The sequence below is a fragment of the Schistosoma mansoni genome (genome assembly GCF_000237925.1).
Source record: "Schistosoma mansoni, WGS project CABG00000000 data, supercontig 0187, strain Puerto Rico, whole genome shotgun sequence".
NCBI lineage: Eukaryota > Metazoa > Platyhelminthes > Trematoda > Strigeidida > Schistosomatidae > Schistosoma > Schistosoma mansoni.
This window is the reverse complement of record NW_017386070.1, coordinates 493906-507152: the sequence shown is the minus strand read 5'-3', so window position 1 is coordinate 507152 and position 13247 is coordinate 493906.

Here is a 13247-nt window from a genome sequence, read left to right as displayed (position 1 = left end):
AGACGACTTCGAGAGGTAAATCCAGGAGTTCTAGTGAGAAGCAGTGACCAGTGGAGTTCAAACCACGTCTGTTGTGAGATATCAACTCACCGAAGACAATTGGTGAACGGTTGCTCAACTTCGTGAATTGGTGGGAGTTAGACATAAACACCATGGGATGCCGGCTCATTGGTCTGTCGGTTAAGTGGTCTGGTGCGAGACTGGTAGGTCCTGGGTTCGAATCTCGCGAGGTGAGGTCGTGGATGTGCACTGCTGAGGAGTCCCACAATAGGACGAAACGGCCATCCAGTGCTTCCAGGTTTTCCCTGGTGGTCTAGCTTCAATTGACTCACGCTTTCAACTATGAAAATACTAAACCTCCACAAAACCCTTTCTGTTAAAGAAATTTTCTTTATAGAATTTTATGCCTTTCATCAACTTACTCTGGTTTTCAGTGGTTGTTTAACAAGGATCAGTTCATAATACGAAAAAATCATTTTAACAAAATAGGTAAAATTTGCTGTTACGTTTCAATGAATTAATTTATAAAAAAATTCTTTATATAGACTTCACAGTCTTCATTTCTCTCGTAAAGATATCCGAACCAGGGACGATACTAGGAGTAAATTTGGCTAGCAACATAAGAATGTCGTACATTCAGAAAATCTGTTCCTTTTTTGTTCGAAAAATCTAATATTCAACATAGAGGTACGTGCTAATTAGTAGAAGTAGATAAAGGGTTAACAACTTAATAAGAAATCCTCGATCATTTAACAAAAGTTCACCTCACCACCAGTCATTTCAACGTGTTCCCAATAAAACTTGAAATATCCATCTATTCTATTAGAAACTAAAGTGCTATCACATAAGACTTTTTTTAATTAGGATTTACAAGGAATATGATTGGTGGTTGATGATAACATACATAATCAGTCCGATATCATTTTGTATACATAATGCATGCCAGTTTCATGTATATATCAAAAATTATAAAGAAAACAATTATATCTGTATAATTAATTGATCATTTGTATTTCTCTAAATGACAGGATCCAAAAATAAGTTACGCTGGACAGTATGTAGTAAATGATATTACCCTAAGGTTCCATATAGTTTCGGAAAGCAGGTTTTGTAGTCAGAAAACAGATTTGTTTGAGTTTAACGACCATCTGAAAACAGATTAACTAGGAAAGCACGATTTTTCTTAACTTAACGGTGACTAATAGATTTAGGTATTTGGGTATAAATATTTATTGGGAATCATGAACAATGTGTGCTTACTACCTTGAGGAGAGTTATACCTTTCAGTGAGTCGAACGTATTTCACTCAACACCCAGTTCACTACACAAAGGCGTTATATGTGTACTGTTTCTGAATTCCATGCTACTGAAGAGTTATATTCAAGTTTTCGTTGAATATTAAACTAAATGACTAGACACTGTGAGATTGTATTTGTCATCTAGATTTTCGGAGCAGTCAAAAAGCAACTTTGGACCAACTCTCATATTTGTTTACGTTTACTAAATAGACATCTGTGACTTCTGTGGAAGTGTCATTCGTCAAGAAACTGAAGCCAATATCTTTCATAGCTATATTAAGAGATATTACTGCAAATAAAGTCTGAGTTTGTGAATATACTGGTCCTATTTCAAATATTCCCTATGGAAACAGGTCTCGCCCAAAGGTTAGATTGTTATGATGGTTCAATTGACTAGATAAAATTACTGACAATGTACTTGTGGAGCTGACCCTAAAGGTCAACAGATTAGATACGAGGAAACAGAAGAATTGGGCGACTGGCTAAACATAAAAATATACGAGAAGGATTAAATGCTATCATTTGCATATAAAATATTAAGCCAATAAATTATGACCTACCTCCTATAAATGATTTATTAGGGATAAGGTGGATGATCACAAGGTAGCCAGCGAATCTTCTCTTCATTTGCTGAAACATAGATAAAATAAGATTATTTGCGATTTAGTAACCAACTAGTATTTATTCCTGTATAATAAATAATGAGGTGACGGGTTTCATACAGCAAGTTTAAAATCTTTGTTTAGCTTTCTGTTTGAAGTAATCAAGCTGTTTACGAAAAGTTGATTAAAGAGTGATTTAAACAATTATTTTCACTCATAATTACCTATTATTTTCATTGCACTTAGTGTAATAGGGCATTTCTAAATTTAGACTACTATTAATTAATGCCTATTGAATTGCGGAGATTACAATCAGTAAATTAATCTTAATTGTTTATTGGTTTCGCTTTTCATAACCATCAGGAATACTGAGTTTAGTCTTTAGTGGAATCATACTCGTATGTAGAACAGTATTTGATCGCTTATGTATGATGCACTAAACCTCTAATTGGTGACCGGTATATTTGGAGGGAAAATATAACATTATTTATGGCGTAGTCATGTTCATCACTTACACCTTGAACATGATATTGATTGTTATTCGATTAATAAAATAATTCGGTGTTATGAGGGATTAGTGGTTGTCTGAATATCTGATCTTAATATCCGCCATCAGGATTATGAATGATGCCATTTCAAATCTTCAGTGGGATATGAGCCTCCCCAAATTTATAGGTACACCTCACAAATGAGTGTTAACAAGCATAAAACTATGTCAAAGGTAACTTCATTGAAGTGAAACTAGAAATTCCAAATCCCATGGTTATAATGATATGGATCTTACAAACAGTATGTAAAATCATTAATATTTGTTATTCGTTTTTTCTAATATTGATTTGTGATGAAGTATATCATGACATGTATGTAATTGTGACCTTAATTTATTGAACAGTTGGTTTTGCTTTGTCTAAATCATAAGCATGTAAAATAGGTGTTTGATTCCATACAATATGCTGTTAGAACATAAATACCATGACATTTCTTACAAAATGTCGAAAATCATATATATATATATATAAATCTAAGAAAACCAACAAATTACAAGATTACACTAAGTTTGCTTATATCCCCATATTTTTCCTTTGATACTTATTCCAAACTAGTTGCTTTTTTAAATAACAGGTGAAAATAAGTAGTGGTTAGGTTGTTTCAGTTGACTTTCTTCTGTACATAAAATCATATTTTAGACGACGTTTTGCGATCCCCTGAAAATTACTCTATAAGGTCTTCAGAGTCTGGGAAAAGACAGAGATCATTCCGTTCAGCCAGTGTACGTCCTATAAACTTCTAGAAAATTGACAAATAGCGTGACTTTCCTTTGCTCTATTTATCTACCGTTACGTCACCACTTGTGGGTGAATTTTGACCATCCAGAAATAGGTTTAGAAGTCATTATCAAGCCTTCAAGTATTAGATTTACCATAAATCTGGTTATTTCGAAGCATATTCGATAATTTTCATTCTATTACTGTTTCATTTTCTCTTTGTAAGCTTTCGTTTATATGATGTTCAGCATGATCCATACGTTAGTTTGATGAACATTATTCAGTACGTCAAACGAAAGCGACCAATATTAACTTCCAAAGGAATATGTACGGTAGTCAAATGTAAAGTTATGAATTTACGACTAATTTCTCAGTATATTTATTAAAAGTCATAAATTACCACGTTTCTTAAAGTTACTTTCAATAAGAAGAGAAATCAAGTATAACTTAGGAAGTGTTCAACATGTGAAAATGTATTTTCTTTATTCACCAAACACAGATACTTCAGTTTCTTAGTGTTCATATTTACTTTTAAGTAGTGGGATAATTTACGGCTATAATCTTCAATTTCCAACAGTTTCCAGTTTACTTAAATTCCGTGGTTAATTGCAGGTCGAGATGAAAAATAATTTCCAAGCGGATTATTCAATTACATGCAAGTTGTATAAATGCAAGTACTTTGAGAATCTCCTGTTTAGTTTTCCTCACTTTTGATTGTAGCTATAGAGACTGAGAAGATAACGGGTAGAAATCATAGTATTCTTCATTTTTTCCAAGTATTTAAAGACAGGTTTCTGGAGAAAAATAAAGTTTCAATTAATTTCTGAGTCTAGTAACAAAACTAATGAGTTGCATTGAATGTATTACTCAATGTATTTAGATTGAATGTGAATTTTGTAGATCATATTATAAGCCAATTGACAGTACTCATTTTTCTATTTGAAGAGTTTTGGCTTATTCTTCACTCCATCTTATAACTTGTATTTGGATATGATGCTGTAACCAGTAGGTAAGTTTTCTAATCATCATTTCATTTTCCCCGTTAATTACTCGATAGACACTTGACTAGTTTCAATAATTAGTTAAAGAATACTACTGCAAGTTACTGGGATTTAATAATCGGATTAAAGAGATTCAGGCACTAGATGATAGTTCTGTTAGTTTGGATTAGAGTTGGCCCAACGTATATCTAGAATAATTGAGCTTGGGTAATTTGAGCAAATAATTTCTGACAAACTACTGTTAAAAAATAAAGTGGTTTCTAGTAAGTAATATAGATCTACATGATTCGTTGTACATTGATAAGATTAAATTCCGCTTTTAAAGAGGGATTAAAATAAAACTTAGTATCAGTATGGGGATTTGTGGAGATTGTAGTATTTTCACAGTTGAATTCACGAGTCGATGCCGACTCAATGGTCTAGAGGTTAAGCGTTCGCGCTTGAGACCGATGATCTTCTGTTCCAGTCCCACGTGCAGGATCATGGATGAGCGCTGCTGGGGAGTCCCATACTAGAATGAGACAGCCGTCTAGAGCTTCTAGGTTTTCATAGGCGGCCTAGCTTAGATCGACTCATGAATTCGACTGTAAAACTTAGCATCCTTATTAGTATGAGTTTGAGTTGTCCTGCGGTTTTAATCTCTGAAAAATCCCCATCATATTAAAACACAGATATATGAACGAGGAATATTCTTTTCAATAATATCTCTTCAGATTCTACAATTATATATCCAAATTAATAATCCAAAAATTGGCCAAGTTTAAGGCAAAGTACATCATTTAAAATTATAACATGTGAATCAAGGATTGTTTGTAATATAAAATAAAATAAGATAGTTAATGTTGGGGTGACTAATATGAAGTTTTAACTTGAATAAGTTTATAAGTGAAATGAAATTTTGAGATAAATGATCAGAATACATATGGTCAACATGGCGTGAGAGAGAGAATAATGGAACTACAAATCAGAAATTACTTAAGTATATTGAAGAAATTATACTGACATTGAAAACAGATTAAGCGTACCAGTATACGGCGTAGCGACCGTTTGACGATTGGATTAATTCACTCACTTGTAAACGTATATCAGACTAAATAAGTACGTTGATAAAAATATACAGGAAAGATTGTTAACAAGTTATTATTAAAAGGATCCGATAAATAGAAGAAATACTGACTGTGATTTTTAAAATATCTTACTAGTTATTCGATGAATAACCAATAGTAAATTGATTTAAGAATATTTGGCCAAATTCTTTACTACCACGGATCATCTTGGAACAATCAGTTGGGTGGAATTTGTCACTATAAATCAACTTCATTGACTATGAGAAGGCGTTTGACAGTGTGGACCGGAGAACTTTATGGAAACTTCTTCGACACTATGGAATTCCTCAGAAGATTCTCAACATTATCCAGAACTCATACGACGGACTACTGCAAAGTGGTGCATGGTGTACAGCTGACAGACGCATTAAAAGTAAGAACAGGAGTCAGACAAGACTGTCTATCTTCGTCAACAAAAGCACGGGGAACACCAACCCAATCACATGTGATGAAGAAACTCTGGAAGATGTAGAAACATCCACATACCTCGGAAGCATCATCGATGAGCAAGGAGGATCTGATGAAGATGTAAAAGCGAGGATTGGCAAAGCAAGGGCAGCATTTCTACAATTAAAGAACATATGGAACTTGAAACAACTGTCAACCAATATCAAAGTGAGAATCTTCAATACGAACGTCAAGACAGTCCTACTGTACAGAGCTGAAACATGGAAAACTACTATAGCCATCGTCAAGAAGGTGAACGTATTTATAAACAGTTGTCTATGCAAAATACTCAACATTCATTGGCCGGATACTATCAGCAACAACGTTCCAGCTGAAGAGGAAATTGGAAAAAGATGTTGAAAGTGGATCGGACATACATTGCTGAAATCATCAAACTGCATCACGAGGCAAACCGTAACTTGGAATCTTGAAGGGAAAAGAGGAAGGCCAAAGAACACGGGAAATAGGAGCAGATATTAAAAGGATGCATAATAACTGGAAAGAACTGGAAAGGATTACCCAGGACAGGGTTGAATGGAGAATACTGATGTGCAGCCTATGCTCCTCCACGAGGGGTAACAGGCGTAAGTAAGTAAGCAAGTCTTTACTACCAGTTTCATAGTCAGAAAAAGACATAGTGATTAAATAAATTTGTGTATATTCGAGTTAAAAACTTTTTATCCGCAATATATTATTACATATACTTATATTACATATCTTATTTATGCATATTCCATTAACATCATCTTTGGTCTAATAATCTCCAGACGTACTTACTCCTGTAACCCCTTGTGAAGTAGCATAGAACGTCCACCACAACTCTCTATTCAACTCTGTCCTGAGTAATCGTTCCAGTTAATATTCATGTTTTTCATGTCCGCTTCCAACTCCTAACACAATATGTTCTTTGGTCTCCCTCATTTCCGATTCCCTCCTCGATTCCAAGTTAGCGTTCGTCTCTTGATTCAGCTTGGCGATTTCTGCAGTATATGTCCTATCCACCTCCAACGTATTTCCCTAATTTCCTCTCCAGCTGGAGGTTGGTTTGTTCTCTCCCACAGTAGACTGTTGCTGATGGTATCCGGTCAACGAACATTCAATATCTTACGTAGACAATTGTTTATAAATACTTGTACATTTTGATGGTGCTTGTGGTAGTTCTCCAAGTTTCAGCTCCGTACAATAAGTGTTTTTGGTAGTATTCTTCTTTATCTGATGAGGATTTGTCGTGACATCTTCCTTTATCCAAACTTGGGGCTAGGAATAACCTTAGAATGACATTAGGTAAATTTTTTACTAGGTTAAATTAAACTTCAATCAGGTGATTCAAGTGTTAACGTTCTCATCAGTAGGTTTGGAGTTTCTGTATCTATGTCTCGTAAATAAAACTGATATAAAAATTGAATAAATCAACAGTTCACTTTTCACTGAGTACGATCCAGTATTCGGACGTTTTAGTAGATTTATCATAAGAACCAGTATCAACGTAATTTGTTTCAATTTTACGTTATTTGGTTCATGAAAAAAATTTAAATCGCCATATATATATATATATGCATCTTATAAATTTGTCTAGTTTTCTTATACGTAATACAAGAAATTTAGTTTTACATGAACCGCACTGTCTTTGAAACTGCAAATCTCGGGGAAATTAGTTATTTTCATAGGTAGCGGATGTGTGTTACTTTTTCGGGACGTAAAGTAAACCGTTATCCGTAAGATAAATACTGTCATACCTTTCAAACGATTATTAAATTTAAATAATCACTTAATTGTTTCATAAATGATTAGTTAACGTCAGTAATCTTATAACATAATATTTTATCGTTTATCAGATTCCTAAAAGTAGTCACCAGTCGGTTTAGGATTGGTTGTAGTAAGTGAATGTGCTATAATATGAAAACAGGAGTACAATTTTAGTTACTGATTTAAATGGAACAGAACTCACATTGATCTCATCTGAGTGTATGAATCAACAGACATGAGTGTATTTATATACGTATTTTGAGCAGCACTGACCAACTTATTGCTTGAAAAACATCAATATTGTAGTTTCAAAAGAATTACTTTCCAAATGTACAATGAACGTTCATTTTATCGTTAATAACGCATTATAGACAAATTGATGAGATAGCAATGGATTCACCTCTAGGTCTTATCCTTACCGATTTTCTCGACAAATTAAAAAACAGACCTCTCAAAGAGGTTGTTGAGAAGCTTGACTTTGATCGCCGTTACATTGATGATATTTTCATTATCATCGATTAGAGCTTTGGAAAAGAAGAACTCTTAAAACTATTTAACAATAAACATTCAGCAATCAGATTTATATGTGAAGGGGAACTTGATAGCAAACTACCTCGACGTTTTGTTAAACCAAAGAGAAAGTGGCTCTATCAGTAGAAATGTGTATAGGAAAAGCTCTTCAGCAAGCCAGTACACACATTTCTTGAGCATTGTACGCAGTGAGTATAAGGGAAACCTAGTTAGATGTCTTGCAAATAGAGTTATGAAAAGTGTTCAGATGACACTATAAACAAGGAATTAGAGCTTATTCGTAATACTTTGGTTGAAACGGGTTATCCACAAGGTTTTTTGAAGAAACACTTGCATGTAATAAATAGGAAAGTAGCGACGTCATCAGTTAGCCAGAAACCTATATTCCTGAAGCTACAATTCAACGGAGATATAGTTGGTGATGTGCTACAAGATAGACTGACTAGAGCAATGAAGGGAACGTTTGATGCAGCTAACTTTTATCTATCTTTCTCCAGCAGACCTACGGTGATTTTTTAACTAAAAGATAATTTACCTGATTTTGCCACATCCATGTGTATCTACGAATTCTGCTGCTTCTATGGAGAAACCTATTATGGATGGATAAACAGACAGCTGGGCCAACGAGTTAGTTAAAACCTACCTCTGTGGTTAGGAAAGTGTATTGTCAAAGCAATACGTAGCTTAGTCTTATCATACTTGAACGAAATCGGTCATGTAGTAGATAAAAACAGGTAATTTAAAGTGATTTGTCGTTTTCCTTATGGGGTTTAATCTCGTCTCTTACACATAGCAGAAGCTATAGAAATCGAACTAACAATCAGTCAGTTAGCTACAACGTAGAACCAGGCACATATATGCATTAGTCCATGTTGTCACACTTCATTAGCACAACAAGATGAACACCAAATTCATAGAAGTAGTCACTTCAATGGTAGTAATATATAAAAGAAAGATTGTGTATAGGGATATAATACAGGAAGACAGAATTAGTTCCTAGAAAGAAAGATATAAAGCTATTTTAGTCTCACGGTTTAAAGAAAGACAAAGAGTGCATAGGCCTACGCCGTTGTGATAGATTCTGAGTCATATCACACAGAGTCTCCAAACATTGGTTACGATAGTCACGCGGACCCCAACTAAGTAGTATGCATCTATCAATATGGCTTAGACTAGAAGTTAGTGACTTCAAGCACTGATGCCACGTTTTGGTTTAGTCACCTCTACCTTTTATTCCAACCATCGTCAACACTAGTCAGCATTAAGCGCCGTGGTAATCGGTGTTCAGGCCTACGTAACACGTGGCCCAACCATCTCAGTCGATGAAGATTCATGACCTCATCAACTGATTTACCATCATTCCCTAATACCCTTAGTCTGACCTCACTATTACTTACCCAGTGATCCCAGCAGATTCGAGCAATATTTCTAAGACATCTGTCATCAAAGACTTGTAACTAACGAGTATCCTCTACCCTTAGTGGCGACGTTTCGCAGCCGTAAAGTAAAGCAGAACAAACTGCCGAGCAGTATACTCATCTCTTAATTGATAGACGGATGTCTATCCCTCCCTCGTTTTAGATTAGTTATGGCTTTTTGAACTTCAGCTAGAGTCGGTGGTCTACTTTGATGTCTCAATCAGGTTGTTTGAAAATAGTGGGTAGCTGGAGGACAGCTGAACTGCTCCTTAAAGTATTCCGCCCACCATTCTAAACGTCTAAACTGAGAGGAGATAAGTGTCGTCTTTTTCCGAGATTGTTTAACACTTGACTTCTTAATTCCGGTTTCTTGTATCAGTCTGAAAAGCTGTCTGGTGTTGACTACAGTCGCTGCCTTTTCCATTTCTTCTGCCTTCGTTGCCCACTACCTCTCACGATTGTTCCCTAGACTTTTGGTTAACCTAGATCTGATTTATTTACGCTCTTTATCGTGTTCAAAGCCTGATGGGATGAGTTTACGAGAATCCATCAGTGCAATAGACTTAGAAAAAATCCACTGGTTTTTCGTAACCCTTTGATTCAACTCCATAAAAGATGTCTCTGATGTTTGTATATCTTTCCAAACAACATCTGGGTCAGCCTTTTTCAGAACTTCCTAAATTTGACCTCAGTCGTTCCTAGAATTCACTTTCGGCTTTCTCGTTCCTCAGTTCAATTGTAATGAGTCTTTTTAATGTGGTTTATATGAGTCCAGTGAGGCGCAAACAAATGAGTTACAGTATTAGAGTCCAAACATGTACTTCAGATCGAACGGCAGTCTTCTGTCGAGCCTCTCCAATGATGATTGATGGTAATATGGTCTATTTGAGTCCATTTTTGGTTTAGTGTAGAGGGTTGCCATGTTAGATGAAGTATCTCCTTATGCCTAAAATTAGTGTTTGCTAAAAATTAACAATTGTCTGAGCATAGTTGCAGCAGACGGTCACTATTATCTGTTCACTGATCCAGAATACCAATATACCCACCTAAATGTCTTTCTGTTTGGTTTAAGCTACTCAGCTGGGCATTAAAGTCACCCGGAGCGAGGTTTTAGTAGAACTGGAACAGTGTTTTGCGCATAAAATCGTTGGCCATGGTGACACTTGAGGAGGAAACTAAAAGAGGAAGTTTCGAGTTGATAGTCGAGGTAGGAGGAACAGTAGGAATTGAAAAGGGAGATTGATTACGAATGCAATGGTTATGAGTGCTGTTAGAGGTATGAGAGAGGTCGTGACTTCCCGGTTGCTCACACCGTGGAAGGGTTCTTCGAGAGGTCTCTGTAAGGGAAATCGGGTTAGAGTTGGTCTTAGTCACCTGAGAGCATGATCTCAATGCCCAAGAGACAACTGCGTGAGGCCGGTCGCATATGACCTTTTTGGAAATAGTTTTCATGTTAGCTCCGTACTTGTTGGGACCTTATCTCCGGAGATGGATATCCATGGGATAAGGCGAGGTGTGCATTTTTAGGGTCGACTTTTCCTAACGCCACCCTTCCTTGTGGGAAGGCAGCATCGCTGTTGTGTTGGTTGTCTGAAGGAAACACCTTACTGCTGTCACACGTCTGCACAGTCAGCAGTACGACTTCGCTCTTGTACCCTGGGTTTGCTGCTTTTAGTCTTACCGCTCTTCAACCGACCTGCCTGGCATGGTAGGACCTTGAGGAACGATTGTTCCAGCCAGTATGGCTCGATTGGCTCAATACGATAGGCAAACCCGACCACCACATCAAGGTAGAAACGACAGTCGGGAACTAGCAATTCAAGTCTTTGTATTCATTAGAAATTCGCAACACCTTTACCTCTTCATTGGCCCGATTGGCCTTAATAAAATATTTTATTTATTATTTTCCATACTCTTGGTTCGTTTAGTTTTCTTCACACCTCTTTTTTTCAAATAGTCGTTTCATTGTTTAATTTTCTGAACACATTTTACTACGTAATCCTATAATTGTTATGTTATTTCAGTGCCTGTATTTTTCAAGTCATTGGCCTATTTCCTATTTAGAAACATTGATTTAGGCCTTCGCTATTCTTATCACAACTAGTACACCTGTCATTACATCATCAATCTGTAATTTTTACTTATGTTAATTTATGTTATGTGATGAGGATCTAATTGAAAACATCATTGTTAGCTTATATATGTTGTTCTAATTCACAGTACACATTCATCGTTTCATGTGATTTGAAATGTAGCAAAAAAAGTATCCTTTGCAAATTGAGAATACTTTTGCAGATCAAAGTATAACTAGCAAAATTACCATTTGAAAAAATTCCTGTCACGAATTAGTATCAGTCTTAAATCAGATGGAAAATAAGGGTACAGTTGACAACCACTTTTCAGTAGCTCGGGTTACTTCAATGACTATCCTCCACGACCTTTCTCGGGGTCGGGTCAATTACCTAAATATCCTGTAGATAATACGACATATTTAGGTCAATAATTCCAAGTGAAATGGTTTACATTTCCAACTCGTGTTGATTTATGACTTATATATCTAAATTGAATAGTCCCAATGTTTCACAGAGCTAAGAATTCCAATGCTAGAATGAAACAGCTATCCCATCCCCTCTGAACTTCAGTGGTGTTTTGTTGAAGGCATTCTGCAAAAGCCATTTCTCGATAAACAATTGTTCATGCATGTACAGATGTTGAAGTGGTTTCATATTGTGAATGTGAACAATTCAGCGTTATATAAAATTATGTATGTGTTTCGGTGTTATTTTTAATTAAACATGATGACAATGAATTACACTCTTTTAAAATTTTGCCAAGCATATAATGAATCAACTTTTAACGGGCATGTCTACGAGACAACAAACACACGAAACTTCACATCTTTGTATTCATGAGCTTCAAAAACTCTTATACAATACATCACAGATCCAGAAACAATAAATGTGAAGTAACCACGGATAAGTAGATATCAAATTGTTACTGTTAAGGTGAAAATAACTTTTGTTTGGCTTATATAGCTGGAATACATATTTTTCTTGATCAGCATATGCAATGTCTCTACATATGATAATCTGGATGCTTATAATTGACAAAGTTTTGCCATACCAAACTCCGTCACCAAGCGAAGACGATTTGTTTCAATAATTATTTCAAAAACTATTTTATTTACTTTTTTTTTGAGATGGGAAATTTCGGACTGAGTATTATTATTCCGAAGAACAAAAATCTGAAACGCTAAAAGTATTGATCATTTGAGTGTTCATCTAATTTTATTTTGTATGTTTTATAATCCCAATATATAAACCTACTTCACCTGAGGCGAAATTCACGATTAGAAGAACGCATATTTATGCCTTGTTTTATTAGTCTATTTACGTTTTATTGAAGATATGATAATGAATGGCTTGTTATATGACGTATTTTTTAAGATTCTCTTCTTTCTATAAAACAGTTTTCGGAATTAAATAACTCCTCATTCAATAAATAATCCATCAATGTCGTTTGATGGTGCAGAGAGGGGTAATCGTTTTCCTAGACGAGAGTAGAATTTCAGTTTCCGTACGGAGTTCACTTTGAAATTCAAGTTTATTCCTAGAAGCTCATAATTGTTGAGACAACCAGTATGTAGAATGATATCTCATTGAAAACCATGTTTTGATGTCGGATTTAGGCCACTGTTATGTCAAGAATATTGTAAACCTGTGCAAATTCTTAAGCAAACAGTAGTCAAAATTAAGTATTCTCTGAGGAAGATAGTTTTTATTGACTAGTATATGTAATATCACTACTAGACTGACTGGCACCATACCAAAATG